The sequence below is a fragment of the Gopherus flavomarginatus genome, unplaced genomic scaffold (assembly GCF_025201925.1).
Source record: "Gopherus flavomarginatus isolate rGopFla2 unplaced genomic scaffold, rGopFla2.mat.asm mat_scaffold_49_arrow_ctg1, whole genome shotgun sequence".
Classification (NCBI taxonomy): Eukaryota; Metazoa; Chordata; order Testudines; family Testudinidae; genus Gopherus; species Gopherus flavomarginatus.
The window spans coordinates 2,075,895-2,094,777 of NW_026115106.1; the positions used below are offsets into that span (position 1 = coordinate 2,075,895).

General features: G+C 52.1%; 1 non-coding gene across 1 annotated transcript; it reads right to left on the reverse strand.

The window, feature by feature from the left end:
* Positions 1 to 242: 242 nt before the first annotated feature.
* On the reverse strand, positions 243 to 315 carry TRNAI-AAU (transfer RNA isoleucine (anticodon AAU)). Its single transcript has one exon. It is a non-coding gene; the product is annotated as a tRNA-Ile (tRNA).
* Positions 316 to 18,883: the final 18,568 nt, after the last annotated feature.

Here is an 18,883-nt window from a genome sequence, read left to right on the forward strand (position 1 = left end):
GAGCCCAGCAGGAAGTGAGAGCCTCTATAGGCCAACCTCCAAGAGCAGAGGTGGCCAAGCCACAAGCCTCCAAATGGTGACTGGCCTAACTACTCTAGGTTCTCCAGCCTGACACCAAGGTGCTTTCTCCACTGCTGTCAGCATCCTCTGTCATGCAGGGGTTGGAGTTATCCCAGGGACAGGCCAATAGGAGGAGTGCCCTTTCTGAATAACAAGGGGAATCTGGGAAAAGGAAGCCAGCATATTTCTGCCTCGTTTTGAACCAGGGACCTTTTGCGTATTAGGCAAATGTGATAACCACTACACTACAGAAACTCCACCTACTGGGTTGTTGCTCACTCTGGCACAGACCGATGGACAAATCTAGAGAATGTGGTGGTAGCCCCTCGATAGGTCAGCTGGCAGGGCAGAGGACTGGAGCCAGCACTCAGGAAGTCGTCCTTACCTCGCCCGTGTGACTCCAGCTTGAGGGAGAGCTTCTTTTTCTTCTCCTTGCTGACAAAGAGCAAGAGAAGAATGAAAGGTCAGGTGGGCCAACTCGGTGCAGAAGCCCATGCTGTCTTTTCCTGCTGCATAGCCTGAAATGAGGGACTCGTGGCAGTTAAAGGAACTGCTGCACTCTCAGAAAACATCCCGCCCGTGCATAAAGGAGGATAGAAGAGCCTGTTAGTCTAGCACGCTCCCAACTGAACTGTTTCAGCAGCTGCTAGGTTTCTTTTTGGCCTGTTACTTTTCTGTCTGGGATGTTGTTGTCAGCTGTGGCACAGAAAAAGGACGTCATTGCGAGCTGCCCATAAAGATAAGATTAACTTTTGCCTTCCTTGCTCGGCTTTACTTGCTTCCTCACCCTATTCCTGCCTTAGTTCCTGTGTTACCTGAAGGCAACGGGGGCCCAGCAGTACGAAGAGGAAGTTAGACAGCTAGACCCTAGTGGCAAAAGTTCTACCACCGCTTGCCACCCCACTCTCTTCTCCCAGCCTCACATATTGACCGCCAGGGACTTGGTGCCCAGCAGCGCAACGGAAGGCAGTGGACAGAGCCACCCTCGCCTTGAAGCTGTGGCTCATTAAACCGTATCTTCAGTCGCTGATGGCCAATGAGAGACCAACAGCGCTTGCTATTTTAGCACTTGAAAATGCCATTGGTTAGTCACTGGATCTCTTTAATGCTGTTACATAACAAATGAAAATAGAATCTCAGTGTGACATTCTGTACCTTTGGGAGAGTGTGCTGTAACCCCCATATTCCTCATTTTCATATAATCGTGATCTTATATACAGAGCATGCCTTGTAAGGTATCAGGGGAAAGGATATGATCTGCTGAAAGTCATTTCTCTACCCATAGATGTTTACCATTCATGCATATGAAGTTATGAGAATTGTGCAGTGTGGTTATCACTATGCTGTAAGGTGGGGGAGTCAGCCAAATATTAGCTCCCCAGTGACAACAGCAAGGAAAGTAACCAACACCCGGACAGGGTGTCAAACAACCCATCAACAGCCATTGTTCAGCAAGGGAGCTACAGTGCAATCACTTACCTGCAAGAGGACACCCCAGGGGAATTGCTCAGACTTGCTTGGAGAGACGCAGTGATGCTCACCTGACTCTGAAGGGGGAGCAAAGCCAAGAGGGAAGAAAGGACATGATAAAAGCAGAGACATTTGCCATGCTTTGTCTCTCTCGTCCACCTACATCTACAGACACCCCCACACCAAGCAACTGAAGCGCTGACGAAAGGGGAGAGCCTGGCTGAAAAGCCACCAGCCGGCCTGTGGTGACAAGCATCTAAGTTTGTAAGGGCATTGAAAGGGTTAAGATCAGCTCAGAGTGCATTTTGCTTTTATTTCACAAAAACAACGAGGAGTCCGGTGACACCTTAAGAACTAACAGATTTATTTGGACACAAGCATTCGTGGGTAAAAAGCCCTCTTCTTCAGATGCATGGAGTGAAAATTGCAGATAGAGGCATAAATATATATTGGAACATGATGTAAAGGGAGTTACCATACAAGGGGAGAACCAGTGTTGAAGGCTAATTCAGTCAGGGTGGATGTGGCTCTCTCCAAGTAATTGACAGGGAGGTGTCAATACCAAGAGAGGGAAAATTGCTTTTGTAGTGAGCCAGTCACCCCCAGTCCCTCTTCAAGCTCAAATTAATGGTGTTAAGTTTGCAGATCAGTTGTAACTCTGCAATTTCTCTTTGAAGTCTGTTTTTGAAGTTTTTTGAATGGCTTCTTTTAAATGGCTACTTTGAATGGCTACGTTTAATTGTGTTATTGAATATGAACATGTAAACGTGTTATGGAATTCCCATGTGGTCTAGTGGTTAGGATTCTTGGCTTTCACCCAGACAGCCTGGGTTCAGTTCCCCACACAGGAACAATGCAGAGCTTCTCCTTGGAGGGGAGACAGGAAACAAAAAGAATGGGAAGGGATCCTGCCAGGAGCAGAGCTGGATAGAGTTGGGAGTAGTACTGATTTTGACATGGTGCCATAGTGCTAGGCCCAAGCTCTGAAGGGACCTGTAACAGTAACTTCCTCCCCTGCAGAAAGGGAGCCTCAGAGCAGCCTGGATTCAGTAGGGGAGCTGAGACCCCATAGGGCCCTGGGAGCTGCAGTTCCTTGACCAGCTCCCTGCCTTGGAGCAGAGAAGGAACATTTCCCAGTATTCCCTTGGCTGCTATCAACAGGAAAGGGAGGGGGGAAGCTGTGAGACTCCATGCGCTGCAGCTTGCTGTGGCTGGGGGGCTGGCTGGCTGCTAGAAGGGGTTGCCACCTGTGAATAGCGAAGAGGTGTGACCAAGAAGTAGAAGGCTTTGGCCCAGGTAGCACCCTCAGAAGACTTCCCCAGACAGGCTTAGGGATGCTGGTGTGACCTCGCCTGGCAGCCCCCAAAGATGGAACTGGGTGGACTAACTGGACAGGGCCCCTCTCTATCTGAAGCTGGGCAAGGGAGGTATGTGGATCCCTCCAGAAGGTAAAATGGTAAGTAAGGAAGGGGAGGATCTACTGGACCTGGACAGCTTCAGATACAGGACAGGAGGATTTCCACTTCTGAGCCATGAAAATAGAAATTGACTTTTCCTTTCCAGATGTATCTAATATTCATAAAGGGAATCTAGCCCCTGCCTTCCAGATCTGAACACCTCAAAATCAGGAGTGCTCAAGCTCAATTTGGGCAGCTGTTACTTCATTTCTCCCAAATCAAATATGCTGATCCACTGTCATTTACTGTAGAAAAAGTAGGAGAAAATTGAGCAACAAACGTTGGGGTCTTCACAGTGTTAACGAGGGCTGGAATTGCTATTTTCAACAGCCATTACACTTTTTTTTTTAGTTTTGTTTGTTTAAAAGGAAGACAGTGATATTGCACTGGCAAATTCCCCATAGAAACAAAGAATGGAACAAAAGAATAATAAAGGCACCTCAACTTTCCTCATTTATGTAGGACGGTCTTATTAGATGGATCCAGACATCTTCCAATCACAGAAGCTGATAATTGTTCCACTTTACTGCAGTTCTGAAACCATGCAGGAACCTAGAGGAGGAAAGTGCCTAACTCCAGAGTCTGCAGCTGCCTAGGGCCAGTGCTGAGGATTTAGAGTCCCTAGTGCTGCCCTTGCAAGGTTCAAGCATGCTCAGCCTTGGCATTGCCTCCGCTCCTGCGGCTAGTAGCTGCAGCTGTCTAAGGCTGGCCTCTGGCAGTTGCCCCATGGCTGTAGCTAGAGAAACTACAAGTGGCTTTATGACTCCTGGGGCCATTAAGCTAGAGCACCTAAAGACACTGGAGTTAACCTCAAGGAACAGAGGTCACCAGTAGGAAAGGAATGTCGGGGGAGCAGGGAAGGCGGGAGGAGGTCAGGCTTTCAGAGGGAGCTTCCAGCTGGTTGGGAGCATGTCCAAAGTAGAAAGGAAACAAGTATGGGGAGAGGTGGTGGTAACCAGGTAGCAGACTAGCACGTAGATGGGAGCAGAGGGAGAGACGCTGGTGTCTTCAGCTTCCCAAGGGCTAAGTCCTCACTTTGGGGAAATGGTGTTTGCAGGTGGCTTGCTCACATGGCAGGATGGGGGCTGAGGGAGGGATCTGTCAGAACTGATCAGGTGTCTGCTGGCTTTAGGACTTTGAGCTGAGACTAGGACCACATGCAGTGACTGGTGACATGGGGGGGTACTGGAGACATGGCTAGAGAAGGTCTGAATGAGGAAAGAGATAAATCTGTGGGGAGTTTCCTTGGTCACTATGAAAGTTCTGCTCACTGTGGACACTGGTAAACCCACATGGGTGTACAGCTCAATAAGAAAACCCGCGGGCTGAGGGAGCTGTGTATGGCAATGCATATAGTCATGGAGAGGTGTGTGATCAAAATGAAAAATGTCTCTGAGGTTCAGTACCGGGTATACGAAGGCACCAATGGCACTGCCCCACCAGGCCCACACTCGGAGCCCACAGTGACTATACTGGGGCCCACAAATATGTTTGGTGCCAGGGCCAACAAAAGGTTAATCCAGCCCTGACTGCCTGAGCACTATTTCAGCCTCACATTTTTGGGTGGAACTCCCACAGTGAGAGCTGCAGAGCACTCCCCCGCAACACACACGCACACACTCGTCCTGGTGTTGGGAGGGGAACAGGAGAAAGGACAAAAGAAGAGATGAAGAGAAAGGAGGGAGGGACAGGTGGATGGAGGAAAAGGTGAAACACAAAGGACAAACCCTAATGTCCCCATGATTCTAAGGGACAAAATCCCAGGTATGGAATAAAATTCTGCCTCCTTAAGCTCATGTTTTCCATGCCTAGAATTCAACTCTCACCAGATGGATCAGACTGAACAGGTTTCACACCTCCAGGAGGCTCTTACCTTCTAAAGAGGGACGGCTGTTTTCTAGTAAAATCACTACAAGGGAAGGAGAAAACTGGAAAGAGGTTTCTCCTGGCGCTCACGTCCGTGAACCCGAATACTCTCTCAGTCCTCAGACAGAGACCTGGAGAAGGAGACTTGCTGAAGCAAAGCCACAGGGGTCTCTGAGGTTTCCCTAGCCCCTGGCCCCTGACTGATGTCAGGATCTCTCTGTGAGGTCACCACCTGCTACCAATAGTCTTTGACCAATAGTGTGAGATCCTGCAAAAGGCCTTTGTGATGTCACTGCCACACCCCGCCCTTGCTGTGCCAATGTCCTGCCCTGGTCAGGCACTTTGGAGCTTTGAGCTACTCCCTGTGGATCACCTCACTCAAGGAGCTTTTCTATAGAGCATCCTCAGATGTCTAAGCACACGAGTGCCATGGCAATGAACTGACACACATGGCACCAAGATGAGATCATTAGTAGACTAACCTATAGGAGAAGGACTCCCCAGCATTAGTAGGGGAGAAATCCCTACTGAACATGCATTACACCTAGCAGCCCCTGCGTGGGGTCGGGCAGGGGCTGCGGAGGGGGGAGACCTGGGAAAGGGATGGATGGAAAATGTCTGTGCAGCCGGGACATGGCCGGGGGGCGAGGGGAGAAGAGCAGGTGACCCCTGAGGAGCGGGGAGAAAAAGGGAGGGCTGAGATCCCCTCGGAATTACCTCTGCCCCCTCCGTGGAGACCCCCCTCCTCTCCTGTCCTGCCCCCTTTCTCCCTAGAGAGCAACAAGCAACATCCAGGCTGACACCCCCTTTCCTCAAACCCATGAGAAGTTCCTTGTTCCCCTCCCCCCATTGTGCCCCATTTTCTCTCCCCTTTGCCAATGGCCAGTTCAGATCTCAGGTTTGGGGTGTTTCCCCCCATTTTCACCTGCAGTGATTTTTCCTTGTGTAGGTGGGAAATGGTTCCCCCGAGTGATTTCTGAACTGGGCAGAGGCTGTGGGGGGCCTGAGACAGGGACACCTCTGGGCTGGGCTGGGGGGGGCCACTCTCTGCTGGCAACAGGGCGTGGGAAGGGCCAGGAAGGGGAGGGGGGAGCAAGTGTCCCCCATAGAGAGGGTCCAGCCCCAGGCTGCTACCAGTAGCACATTCCTATCCTGGCCGGGGGGGGGCTTTCTCCAGCTGGGACCTGCCCCCTAGGCAGCCCCAGGCTCTGACCGCACCAGCCCCGCCTGGAGCCCCCAGTGAGTGAGAGACCCCGGAGGGGGAGGGGGAGGGAGCACTGGGCCCTGACAGGAAAGTGACTCTCTCCCCTCAGATCTTGGTGTTTTCCTCTCATGTTATCAAATATGCAGTTTGTGACACAATTTCTTTGCAAATCTCAAAGATTCAAATAAAATAACCTAAACATTTGCCCCACTTCTCTCTAGTTGTCTATTTCTAAATGAATATGCCCTGAGATTTTCCTGTCTCTAATTATAAAATAATAAGAAAATCTCAGATTTACACCTTTTCTCAGATTATTGAACACAAAATGTTTGCAAATGTTGCCCATTTCCTCTTTATTCATTTATCAAGTATTCATGTGAAACACTCAGATTTTACCTCCTATCAACAACTGATATAAAATCCCTCTGATTTTCCACTTTCCTCTCTATAATTTGCAAAATGGATCCAAAATCTCTGATTTCCACCCTTTGTCTTTCATTTCTGAACACTGATCTGAAAGCTCAGGTTTTCCCTCTGTGTCATCATCAAATGTCAATTAACAATCCTCTCAAGTTTTGTGCTGTTCCTTATGTTTCTAAATCCCAAAAACTTCTTCCTTCGGGGGAACCTGTTGCCCTGAGTCGCTCTCCATTCTGGATGTTGCAGGGGATTAAATTTCCCAGTGATTGTCTTTCCCCTCTCCTTTGAGGATCATTTGTTCCCTCTTTTAGCTCTGTTAGATATTTGCCAAAGAAAGAGACCAGCCTGATATTTAATACACATCAAAGCCAGAGGCCTCCCCCTGTTTGGGGATCAGTGGTTCGCAGCTGGTAGTGGGAGAGTTGGCTGGCCCCTTTTCTTTTCTCCAGCTGGCACAGGATGAGGGGTCACTCTGAGTGCAGCATGTCTTGAGAAGTATCCCAAACCACAAGACAAATGGTCTCTGTGAAGGGTTGCTTCCCACAGTGCTAAGATGTATCCCCCTCTGGATTTATAGGGCTCTGGGCAGGCGGGCGGGGAGCTCAGAGCTCTTTAAATCCCAGCCACCAGGGCCAGCTTTAGGCCAATTTAACCAATTCCCTTGAATCGGCCTCGCTCCTAAGAGGACCCCGCACCCAAGCCCCAGTACCAGCAAAAGCTAGTGCGCTGTACCAGGGTGGCCCAGTTTCCCCAGGGGGCAATTTAAAAGGCCTGGGGCTCCCAGCAGGGGCTGGAAGCCCAGGCCCTTTAAATTGCCACTAGAGCCCTGCTGCTGGAGCCCTGGGGTATGGCTGCGGGGCTCTGGGGGCTATTTAAAAAGTCTAGGACTCCCATTGCTTCTACCTCCCCGGCCCTTTAAATAGCCACTGGAGCCCCGCCGCTTCCCCAGGGTTCCCGCGGCTATTTACAGAGCTGGGGCAGTGGAAGCAGGGGCGCCCCGGGCCCTTGAAGTAGCCCCCAAGCCCCAGGCTGCTGCTGCTACCCTAGTGGGAGAGGGGGGAGGAGGAGGAGGAGAAGGAGGCACTCACCATAGAGGATGGGCTGTACCCCCTGTACCTGCACCCCCTGCCCTGCCTGCAGCCAGCCTGTCCCCAGCCAGCCACTGCTGCACCCCCTGCCCGCACCAGCCCCGCACCTCCTGCCCTGCTTGCACCAGTTCCTGCCTGCAGCCTGCCCATCTCCAGCCAGCCCCACACCACCTGCCTTGCCTTCAGCCCTGCACCAACCCCTGTCTCCAGCCAGCCCTGCACCCCCTTCCCTGTCTCCAGCCAGCCCCTGCCACACTGCCTGCCCTGCCCGCACCAGCCCTGCACCCCCTGCCCTGTCTCCAGCCAACCCCTGCCATACTGCCTGCCCTGCCCGCACCAGCCCTGCACCCCCTGCCCTGTCTCCAGCCAACCCCGTACCCCCTGCCTTGCCTTCAGCCCTGCACCAACCCGTCTCCAGCCAAACCCTGCCGCACCCCGCTGCCTGAAGCCAGCCAGTCCCGCACTCCTTTGTCTCCAGCCCTGCCAACCCATGCCGCACCCTCCCTGTGGCCCTGCCTGAAGCCAGCCAGCCCACCCCACACCTCTTGTCTCCAGCCTGCCCACACCCCTTGCCCAGCCTGCAGCCAGACCTTACCTCTCGCATCCTCCCCCTCCCCCACCTCCAGCCAGCCCCATATTCACTGGTGCCCTGCAGTTCCGAGGGAAGTAACCCTGCACACCTGCTTCAATGAGATGGGCAGGGAGCAGCTGGGACCCACACATGTGCACCCTAGCACACCCTAAGGGAGTGGCAGAGCTCATTTCTAGTTCAGACCCATCTTTTTAAAAAAGAACTTTTAGGTAGGGTTAACATACATCTGTACTTTCCCGGACATGTCAGGCTTTTTGGTTCTTAAATCGCCATCTGGGAGGAAAATACGGACGTATGGTAACCCTACTGGTACAAAAAATACATACTGTGGCAGAACTTTTTATAGGGAACCGGTTGTTAAGAACTGAAAGGCTTTTTTTTTCCCCAGTCATCCCTGCGGGGCCCCGCACTTCCTAAAGCCGGCCTGCCAGCCACGGCCGGGATTCAAAGGGCTCTGGGCTGCTCGCAGAGATTCCCGGCCGCAGCTGAGGTTTAAAGGTCTCAGGGCTCCCCACCGCCACGGGCAGCCCAGAGCCCTTTGAATCCTGGCGGCAGCTCCAGGGGATGGAGTGAGGCTGGGATTTCAAGGGCTCAGGCTTCCCTCAGCAGCAGGAGCTCTGGGACCTTTAAATCCCTGCCCCAGCCCTGAAACGCTCCGGGTTCCCCCAGTCATCAGAGCCCCAGGCCCTTTAATTTGACCCTGAGGGCTCCCAGCCACCTCTTTGGCTGGGAATCCCTGGTTGATTTAACATCAAGTAACACCTCCCCACCACCAACCTTCCTTTTTGACCCACAGCTGTTTTGGTGGGGCGGCGCTGGGGAAGGAGGGTTTGTTTCTGCAGGGCTGGGCAGGGTGTTTCCGCCAGGCTGGGAGGTCCTGAGTGGGGGGTGTTTCCGCAGGGCCGGGGGTTTCGGTCCTAAGCTGTTTTCTTTGGAGTATTGTGGCCCTCGCTGTTTTACTCAAAGTACTGTACAGGAACTTTTCAGGGGGATTAAGGCAAAATGCCACATTTATTAGTAATACAGGTATCAATTAATACTCTATGATATGCACATGAGATATATATCACAGTCATGCATTCACGCACACACACAGACATAAACACACTCCGTCTTGCTGTTGTTACCAACTAGTTGCTCCCCTTAACTGCACTGGCCAGGTGAGTTAGATGGGGGAGGGGTGGAGCCGGGCTTCTACCGATCCAAATCGATGGTCCGATGGTGACAAGACGAGATCCGGGGTCCTTCTGCAAGACACCTCGCATTTATAGCAGCTTCCCTCTTATGCAAATCTAGACCAGATTCAAAATCTGGGTCTGCGTCCGTTGGTCTTTGTGCTGCTTTTCTCTGGGTGTTGTCCCAATGCTGCTCAAAGAGGGTGTTTTCTAAAGAAGGTGCTTGCTTCTAATCCCTGAGGCCATCAATATGTCTGCTCTTCTTTATTGGGCCCACTTGACAAGTTGTATTGTCCTTTGCTCTGGCTCCCATTCCCTCTTCAACTGTTGTAGCTGTCTGGAGGTGGGTGTCTTCCAAGCCTCACTCATTCACACCTCATTCAGTCAATAGAGCAATTGATTACAGAGTGCGGGGGAAGATCTTATTCTACTTCTAGCAAAAAGGCACATGTTTTCTTTTACTTTAACTATACTATCCTTAGGGGCTATAACATTTGATACAAAGTTTTCTACCAATTCTCTATATAGGGATCTAATACAAGGTTGTATGAAAATAGAGAGGCACAATGCCAAGTCATATGAATTACAAAATAACATCATGCCGGATGCAATGTCATAAAGATAAAGATACTTAATACAAAATAACACAATGCAACGTTATAAAGATTTATAGAGATAGTTAATACAGAGATTTCTCTACATCACCACTTTACGAGTTGTGCAGGCCTGCGGACGGCATTCGCGGGGCTTCTTGCTCGTGTGGATTCTCTGATGCTGAATAAGGTGAGAGCTGCGATTGAAGGTTTTCCCGCACTCACTGCATTCATAGGACCCTCCTGTGTGTGGATTCTCTGATGCCGAATAAGGTGTGAGCTGCGACTGAAAGTTTTCCCGCACTCACTGCATTCAGGAGGGAGAGGATAGCTCAGTGGTTTGAGCATTGGCCTACTAAACCCAGGGTCGTAAGTTCAATCCTTGAGGGAACCATTTGGGAATTGGTCCTGCTTTGAGCAGGGGGTTGGACTAGATGATCTCTTGAGGTCCTTTCCAACCCTTATAATCTAGGATTCTATGATAGGATCTCTTCCCTGTGTGGATTCTCTGATGCCCAATAAGGTACGAGCTGCGACTGAAAGCTTTTCCGCACTCATTGCATTCACAGGGCCTCTGCCCTGTGTGGATTCTCTGATGTTGAGAAAGGCCTGATCTGTAAGTGAAGTTTTTCCCACACTCAGCACATGTATTTTTTTTGCTTTTCCCTGCAGATTTCCTGCTGTATTCTGGTTTCCTTAAGGCCCTTCCGAGTTCCCTGACAGGAAATAAATTTATCCATTTTCTCCCCTGGCTGGTTTCCCTGCTCTTTTTCTGGTCTGTGCTGAACCTCACACGTCATTGCATCACCTGCTCTGATAGAGACAGAAACCTCAAACAGGGATGGAAAGGGGAAGGCCAAACCAAAACAAGTGCTGGAGAGAGGACAAATAAAAATCAGGAACTCAGCTCCCCCCAACAGGAGAGAGGAGGGGATCAATTCAGCCTTCACATCCCATCCAGCTTCACAGGGGGAAGGGAGAAAGCTACTGCCCGGTGTTTGGTGGGAGGCACAGATACCTACGTCCAGGCTGCAGGGGTCTCGGAGGGGCTTAGGGTCTGTCACGGAGTGTGGGACAGTCCGGTCCTGCACCCCTCTTCCTGGGACTCACAGTGACTCTCAGCGAGCCAGTAAAACAGAAGGTTTATTGGACAACAGGAGCGAAGGATACAGCAGAGCTTGGAGGCACAAGCAGGACCCCACAATCAAGTCCTTCTAGGGGTTCAGGAAACTTAGTTCCCAGTTTGGGAATCCCTGAATTCAAACCACCCAGACCAAAACCGAAACTGAACTAACCCAACTCCCACCAGCCGGCCATTTGCTGTGTCCAGCTTCCCGGGCAAAGGTGCTGACCCCTTCCCCCGCCTAGCTCAAGGTTACAGGCTGAGCACGTGTCCGGTCCTAAAGTCACCCCCTGCTCTCCCATCCCCCACACAGACAGTCCCTACTCCATCACAGTAATGCACAAAGCATTTCCCGCATGGAGCCACAGTGACACCGTGTGGCCACACTGGGTAATGCACAGAGCATTTCCCGCATGGAGCAACAGTGACACCATGTGGCCACGCACGGTAATGCACAGAACATTTCCCATATGGAGCAACTGTGACACCGTGTGGCCAGGCAGGGTAATGCACAGAGCATTTCTCTCATAGAGGAACAGTGACAACATGTGGCCATGCAGGGTAATGCACAGAGCATCACGCCTATGTAGAGGCTGTAGAGATCCCTGTGGGTCTTAGGGGTCCTGGGGGGCACAGATAGCTACGTCCAGGCTGGAGACATTCTGGTGGGCATTAGGGGCTTCATGAGGGGCACAAATAACTATGTCAGGGCTGGAGAGGTCCCTGGATGGCTTAGGGTGTTGTGGTGAGCATAGATACATACGTCCAGGCTGCAGGGGTCCCAGAGGGACTTAGGGGGTGTAACGTAGTGTGGTGGTATCTGGCCCTGCACCCCTCTTCCTGGGACACACAGTGACTCAGCCAGCCAGTAAAATAGAAGGTTTTTTTGGCCAACAGGAACGAGGGATACAGCAGAGCTTTTGGGCACAACCAGGACCCCTCAATCGAGTCCTTCTGGGGGTTGAGGAAGCTTAGTTCCCAGTTTGGGATTCCCTGAATTCCAACAACCCAGCTCCAAACCAAAACTGAACTAACTCCCTCCAGCCAGCCCCTTCCTTTATTCAGCTTCCTGGGCAAAGGTGCTGACCCCCTCCCCGCTGCCTAGCTTAAGTTACAGGCTTAGGTCCTGTCCCTCACCTAAAGTCACCCACTGCTCTCCCATCCCCCACACAGACAGTCCCCACTCCATCACAGTAATGCCCAGAGCATTTCGCTCATGGAGCAACAGTAACACTGCGTGGCCATGCAGGACACCGTGTGACCACACAGGGTAATGCCCAGAGCATTTCCCGCATGGAGCAAGAGTGACACCGTGTGGCCACGCAGGGTAATACACAGAGCATTTCCTGCATGGAGCAACAGTGACACCATGTGGTCACGCAGGGTAATGCACAGAGCATTTCCCGCATGCAGCAACATTGACACCTTGTGACCACACCAGGTAATGGACAGAGCATTTCCTGCATGGAGCAACAGTGACACCATGTGGCTATGCAGGGAAATGCACAGAGCATTTCCTGGATGGAGCAACAGTGACACCATGTGGCCACGCAGGGTAATGCACAGAGCATCACGCCTATGTAGAGGCTGTAGAGATGCCTGGGGGACTTAGGGGTCGTTGGGGGCACAGATATCTACGTCCAGGCTGGAGACATTCTGGTGGGCATTAGGGGCTTCATGAGGGGCACAAATATCTACGTCATTGTTGGAGAGGTCCCTGGATGGCTTAGGGGGTTGTTGTGAGCATAGATACATACGTCCATGTTGTAGTGGTCCCTGGGGGTTTAAAGAGTTGGTAAGGGTCACAGAAACCTACGTATGGTCTGGAGGGGTCCCTGGGGGACTTAAGGGTTTGTGGTTGAGCAGATACCTACGTACCCGTTGGAGGGGGCCCTGGGGAGCTTAGGGGGTTTGTGTGGCGTACACATAGCTATAACCAGGCTTGTGGGGGCCCTAAGGGTCTTAGAAGACTGGTGGGGGGCAGAGATACCTATGTAGGGACTGGAGAAGTCCTGGGGAGGGCTTTGGGGGTTCCTGGAAGTCACAAATATCTACGTCCAGGCTGGAGGAGTTCTGGGGGTATTAGGGAGTTGTGCGGGTGCACAGATACCTAAATCGAGGCTGTAGGGGTCCTGGGGTTGCTTTTCGGAATTTTGGGGTACAGGTACCTACTTCCATGCTGTAGGGGTCGCTGGGAGGATCAGTGGGTTCGTGAGGGTGCACAGATATCTACGTCTGGTCTATAGGGATCCTGGGGGGGGGCTTAGGGGTTTGTAAGGGGCACAGATACATTCATCCAGGCAAGAGGGGTCCTAGGGACCTTAGGGGGTTCATGCTAGGCACAGATACCTGCGTCTAGGCTGGAGGGGTTTTGGGGGTCTTAGGAGGGTTGTGTGGGCACAGATACCTATGTCGATGCTGGAGGGGTCCTGTCATGTCTTAGCGGATTCGTGGGGTCAGAAATACCTACATCTAGGCTGGAGGGGTTCCGGGGGGATTAGGTGTGTTTGGGGGGGGAACAGATACCTACATCCTGATGGTAGGTGGCCCTGGGTAGCTTAGGCGGTTTTTGTCGGTCACAGATACAAACATCCATGCTGTAGGGGTCCCGAGGGACTTTGTGGGGCTCTAGGGGTCACAGATACCTACCTACAGTCTGGAAGGTTCCTGTGGGTATTAAGGGGTGTGTGGGGCATACAGATGCCTACATCTGGGCTTGTGGGTTTCCTGGGGGGCTTAGAGGTTTGTGGAGAGCACAGATACCATTATCCAGGCTTGATGGGTTCTGGTGGGATTAGGGGGTTGTGGGGGGCACAGATACCTATGTAAGCAGAAGCAGGATGAACTCTACCCTCACATCTGGTGGTGAATTATGGCAAGTGTGGAAAAGGATTTCAGGGTATGATCATGTTTGCATAGACACACTCACCGTGCGTGACACGGCCACGGCAGCCTGGGATGGTTACTTTGGCAGCTATGGTATCCCCAGTTTATTTGTTGTTGGGGTGTGAGATGTGGAGTGTTGACACCCTGATTGTGTGGATGAGGAACTGTGAAACAGCTTTGAGACAGGGATTCTCACCATCAGTTGAGTGGCACTCACTAGACAAGGGAGTGGGCTCCTTGGATAAGCCAGAAACACCAATTACAGCGTCTTCTCTTTTAACAGTTGAATAGTAGAGCTGGTTGTTGATTTTCTTAATAACTGAAGATCCAGGTTCCTGACCTGAAGTCATTGAAGTGCTGTGTTAAATAGTGGGGGAGTTTGAATCTATATTGCAGAGCAGCTAATGGAGAAGAGCAGTTTGTGGAACACTTGGAATGGCTCACGGAGTGAAGTAAGCTAAGCAGTTTTTGGAGACAGCTGGAGCAGATCACAGGTTGGCTGGTGGAGCAGAGCAGCTGGTGGACTGAGCTGAGCAGTTTGTGGGAAAGGTAGAAGCAGAATCCCACGGAGAGGCAGGGCAGACAGCAGTGGACCACGTAAGGTGCCCCTTTCTACCCAGGCTGGCAGGGGGGAAAACCCGGCAGATAGACTCTTGAACTCTGGGGCTGCGGGAATGTGGGTGATTATGGGGTTGCTGGAGTCTTGAAATATTTGAGGTATTGTACTTTGGACTCTTGGGGTGATTTCGGGATTGCTAGATTCTAGAGCCCAGGGAAAAGGACACGGCCTAGTTGAGGTGTTTTCCAAATTTAATGCTATGTTGTTTATCTCACGTTATTAAATATTTTCTTCTATACCCAGATTCTATGATTGCGAGAGGGGAAGTATTGCCTCTTTGAGGCACCTAGGGGTGTGTATGTAAAATTTTCCCATGTCATTGGGTGAGGGCTCGATCTGGTTTGCATTACGTAATAGGGAAGGGACCCCTATGTATTGAACCCAGTCCTTGCTGCTATCAATTCAGCCTGGCAGACGGGTTCCACCTATGTCCAGGCTGAAGGGGTCCCTGGGGATTTGAGGAGGTTCCTGGGGGGCACAGAGATCTAGGCCCAGGCTGTAGGGGTCCCTGGGGGGCTCAGGGATTTGGTGGGGGGCACAGATACCTACGTCCCAGCTGCAGGGGTCCCAGAGGGGCTTAGGGGGTGTCATGGAGTGTGGTGGAATCTGGCCCTGCACCCCTCTTCCAGGGACACACAGTGACTCAGCCAGCCAGTAAAACAGAGGGTTGTTTTGGCCAACAGGAACGAAGGATAGAGCAGGGCTTTGGGGCACAACCAGGACTCATCAGTCGCGTACTTCTGGGGGTTCAGGAAGCTTAGTTCCCAGTTTGGGATTCTCTGAATTCCAACTATCCAGCTCCAAAAAAAAACTGAACTAACTCCCTCCAGCCGACCCCTTCCTGTGTCCAGCTTCCCGGGCAAAGGTGCTCACTCTCTCAGCCCTGCCTAGCTCGAGTTACAGGCTTAGGTCCTGTCCCTCACCTAAAGTCACGCCCTGCTCTCCCATCCCCCACACAGACAGTCCCCACTCCATCACAGTAATGCCCAGAGCATTTCGCGCATGGAGCAACAGTGTCACCGTGTGGCCACGCAGGGTAATGCACAGAGCATTTCCTGGATGGAGCAACAGTGAAACCATGTGGTCACGCAGGGTAATGCACAGAGCATTTCCCCGCATGGAGCAACAGTGACACCGTGTGGCCACACAGAGTAATACACAGAGCATTTCCCCGCATGGAGCAACAGTGACACCATGTGGTCATGCAGGGTAATACACAGAGCATTTCCCCGCATGGAGCAACAGTGACACCGTGTGGCCACAGAGGGTAATGCACAGAGCATTTCCTGCATGGAGCAACAGTGGCACCGTGTGGCGACGCAGGGTAATGCACAGATCATTTCCTGCATGGAGCAACAGTGACACCGTGTGGCCACACAGGGTAATGCACAGAGCATTTCCTGCATGGAGCAACAGTGACACCATGTGGTCACGCAGGGTAATGCACAGAGCATTTCCTGCATGGAGCAACAGTGACACCGTGTGGCCACACAGGGTAATGCACAGAGCATTTCCTGCATGGAGCAACAGTGACACCATGTGGTGACGCAGGTTAATACACAGAGCGTTTCCTGCATGGAGCAACAGTGACACCATGTGGCCACACAGGGTAATGCACAGAGCATCGCACCTACGTGGAGGGTGTAGAGATCCGTCGAGGGCTTACGGGGGTTCGTAGGGTCACAGATATCTACATCCAGTATGGGCGGGACCCTGGGAGAGTTAGGGGGGTTGTGAGGGGCATAGGTACTTGCGTCCAGGCTGTAGAGGTCCTGGTGGGGATTAAAGGCTTCCTGGAGGACAGCAATATCTACGTCGAGGCTGAAGGGGTCCCTGGACGCTTAGGGGGTTGTGGTGAGCACAGTGATCCCTGGGGGTATAGGGACTTGGTGAGGGGCACAGGTACCTATGTATGTCCTGGAGGGGTCCCTGGGGGGGGGCTTAGTGGTACTGTAGGAGACACAGATACCTACGTCCAGGCTATAGGCATTCTGGGGGGGCTTAGGGCTTTGGGGGGCACAGATACCTACATCCAGGCTGGAGGGGTCCCGGGGGGCTTAGGTGGTTTGTGGGGAGGGCACAGATATGTACATCCAGGCTGGAGAGGTTCCGGAGAGGATTAGGGGTTTTTGCGGATGGCAGAGATACCTATCTCCATACTCTAGGGGTCCCGGGGGGCTTAGGGTTTTTTGGGAGGCACAGATATCTATGTCCAGGTTGGAGTGGTTCCTGGGGGGTTTAGGGAGTTCCTGGGGGGCACAGATACCTAGGTCCATGCTGTAGGGTTCCCTGGGTGGATTAGGGGTTTTCTGGGTGGCAGAGATACCTACGTCTAGGCTGTAGGGGTCCCTGGGAGGCTTAGGGGTTTGTGGGGGGCAGAGATACCTACTTCCAGGCAATAGGTCTTCCAGGGGGAATTAGTGTGTTGGGGGGGCACAGATACCTAGGTTCAGGCTGGAGGGTTCCCGGGGGGGGGCTTACGCCGTTTGTGTTGGGCACAGATATCTGCATCCAGGCTGGAGTGGTCCCTGGGGGGGCTAAAGCGGTTTCTGGTGGGCACAGATAACTACCTCCAGGCTGGAGGGGTTTCTCGGCACTTAGGGGTTGTGGGAGGCACAGATACTTCCATCCAGGCTGGAGGGTCCCTGGGGGGCTTAGCGGGTTCATTTGGGGCACAGATACCTAAGTCCAGGCTGGATGGGTCCAGGGGGGTTTATGCGGTTTAGGGAGCACAGATGCTTATCTCTAGACTATAGGGGTCCCTGGTGGGCTTAGGGGGTTTTGGGGGGCCCCAGATACCTAAGTCCATGCTGTAGGCGTCCCTACAGGTGCTTATGGGTTCGTGGGGTGCACAGATACTTATGTCCAGTCTGGAGGGGACGGGGGGGTTGGGGTTTCATGAGGGGCACAGATACAAACCTCCAGGCTGTAGGAGTCCCAGGGATGCTGTGGGGGTATAGATACCTACATCTAGTCTGGATGGGTCCTGGGGGTTATAGGGGGTTTGTGGGGGGCACAGATACCTAGGTACAGGCTGTCGGTGTCCCGAGGAGATTAGGCGGTTCACTGGGGGCTCAGATAGATCCAGGCTGGATGTGTCCCGAGGATCTTAGGGGGTTTGTGGGGTGCTCAGACACCTGTGTCCAGGCTGTAGGGATCCCTGGGAGGTTAGACGTTCGTGGGTGTCACAGATAGGGACTTCCAGGCTGAAGGGGTCGCTGGGACGTTTAGGGGGTTTGTGGGAGTACATATACCTACGTCCAGGGTCTAGGGGTCCCGAGGGGATTGGGGGTTGAGGGGGGAACAGATGCCTACGTCCTAGCTGAAGGGGTCCTGGGTGGTTTAGGAGGTTCGTTGGAGTCACAGATACCTAAGTCCAGGCTGTAGGGGTTCCTGGGGTATTCGGGGATTTCTGGGGGTCACAGATACCTACGTTCAGACTGGAAGGGTTCCAGAGGGCTTAGGAGATTTATAGGGGGACAGATACCAACATCCTGGCTGTAGGGGTTCCCGTGGGGATTAGGTGGTTTATGGGGGGCACAGATTACTCATAGACTCATAGACTCTAGGACTGGAAGGGACCTCGAGAGGTCATCGAGTCCAGTCCCCTGCCCTCATGGCAGGACCAAATACTGTCTAGACCATCCCTAATAGACATTTATCTAACCTACTCTTAAATATCTCCAGAGATGGAGATTCCACAACTTCCCTAGGCAATCTATTCCAGTGTTTAACTACCCTGACAGTTAGGAACTTTTTCCTAATGTCCAACCTAAATCTCCCTTGCTGCAGTTTAAGCCCATTGCTTCTTGTTCTATCATTGGAGGCTAAGGTGAACAAGTTTTCTCCCTCCTCCTGATGACACTTTTTTAGATACCTGAAAACTGCTATCATGTCCCCTCTCAGTCTTCTCTTTTCCAAACTAAACAAACCCAATTCCTTCAGCCTTCCTTCATAGGTCATGTTCTCAAGACCTTTAATCATTCTTGTTGCTCTTCTCTGGACCCTCTCCAATTTCTCCACATCTTTCTTGAAATGTGGTGCCCAGAACTGGACACAATACTCCAGTTGAGGCCTAACCAGCGCAGAGTAAAGCGGAAGAATGACTTCTCGTGTCTTGTTTACAACACACCTGTTAATGCATCCCAGAATCACGTTTGCTTTTTTTGCAACAGTATCACACTGTTGACTCATATTAAGCTTGTGGTCCACTACGACCCCTAGATCTCTTTCTGCCATACTCCTTCCTAGACAGTCTCTTCCCATTCTGTATGTGTGAAACTGATTGTTCCTTCCTAAGTGGAGCACTTTGCATTTATCTTTATTGAAC